The sequence below is a fragment of the Phyllostomus discolor genome, chromosome 3 (assembly GCF_004126475.2).
Source record: "Phyllostomus discolor isolate MPI-MPIP mPhyDis1 chromosome 3, mPhyDis1.pri.v3, whole genome shotgun sequence".
Taxonomy (NCBI): domain Eukaryota; kingdom Metazoa; phylum Chordata; class Mammalia; order Chiroptera; family Phyllostomidae; genus Phyllostomus; species Phyllostomus discolor.
Window position 1 is genome coordinate 141524865 of NC_040905.2, and position 1661 is coordinate 141526525.

The following is a 1661-nucleotide window of genomic DNA, read 5'->3' on the forward strand; positions in this document are numbered from 1 at the left end:
TAAGAGCTAACACCTCTCCTTCTTGAACTATTTCATAAAATTCAGAGGAGGGAAGGCCCCCCAACTCATTTTACGAGGCCAGCATTATCCTAATTCCAAAACGAGATAAAGACACTACAAAGAAAGGAAATTATAGGTCAATATCACTGATGAATGTTGATACTAAAATCTTCAACAAAATGTTAGCAAACCAAATACAGAAATCCATCAAAAACATTATACACCATTATCGAGTGGGACTTATTCCAGGAATGCAAGGTTGGTACAACATTCATAAATCAATAGATGTGATTCACTGTGTAAACAAAATAAAGGATGAAAACCACATGATCATATCAATAGATGCAGAAAAAGCTTTTGATAAAATCCAGCACCCACTTACAATAAAAACTCGGAGCTAAATGGGAGCAGAGGTAACATACCTAAACATAATAAGGCCTTTATATGATAATCCCACTGTCAGCATCATACTCAATGGGCAAAAACTACAAGTGTTCCCCTTAAGAATGGGAAAAAGACAGGGATCTTAAGGGGAATGCTTTCATCTCCTTTCATCTCTGGGATGTCCTCTTTCATTTCTGTTATTCAGCATTGTACTGGAAGTCCTAGCCACAGCAATGAGACAAGAAGAAGAAATAAAAGGCATCCAAATAGGAAAGGAAGCAGTAAAATTGTCTTTATTTGGAGATAACATGATACAACAGATAGAGAACCCCAAAGATTCCACCAAGAAACTGCTAGAACTGATAAATAAAATCCCCAAAGTAGCAGGATACAAAATTAATATTCAGAAATCAGTTGCATTTTTATATGCCAATAATGAACTAACAAAAAGGGAAAAATAAAAAAAAATCCTATTCACAATTGTTCCAAAAATAATAAAATACCTAGGAATAAACCTAAGCAAGGATGTAAAAGGCCTATATCTGGAAAATTATAAGACACTGAAAAAAGAAATTGAAGAAGACACAAGTGGAAGCACATACCATGTTAATGTATTGGAAGTATTAACATCATCAAAATGTCCATACTACTCAAAGCAATATGTAGATTCAACACAATTAATATGAATATTCCAGTGACATATTTAACAAAACTAGAACAAATAATTCAGAAATTTGTATGGAGCCACAAAAGGCCCCACACAGCAATAGCAATCCTGAGGAAAAAGAACAAAGTTGGAGGAATCACGCTACCTAATGTCAAAACATACTATAAGGCCATAGTAATCAAAACATCATGGTACTATCATAAAAACAGACACATAGATCAATGGAACAGAATAGAGAGCCCAGAAATAAACCCAAACCTTTATAGTCAATTAATATTTGATAGGAGCAGCAAGTACAAGTATATACAATGGGTTAAAGATAGTTTATTCAATAAATGGTGTTGGGGGTATTGGGCAGATACATGCAGAAAAATGAAACTAGACCATCTTCTTACACCACACACAAGAATAAATTAAAAATGGGTCAAAGACCTAAATGTTAGACCTGAAGCCAAAAAAAAATCCTAGAAAAAAGCATAGGCAATAAAATCTTGGACATTGTTTATATCAATATATTACAGATATATCTCCCCAGGCAAGGGAAACAAAAGAAAAGGTAAACAAATGGGACTTCATCAAACTAAAAAGTTTTTGCACAGCAAAGGAAATC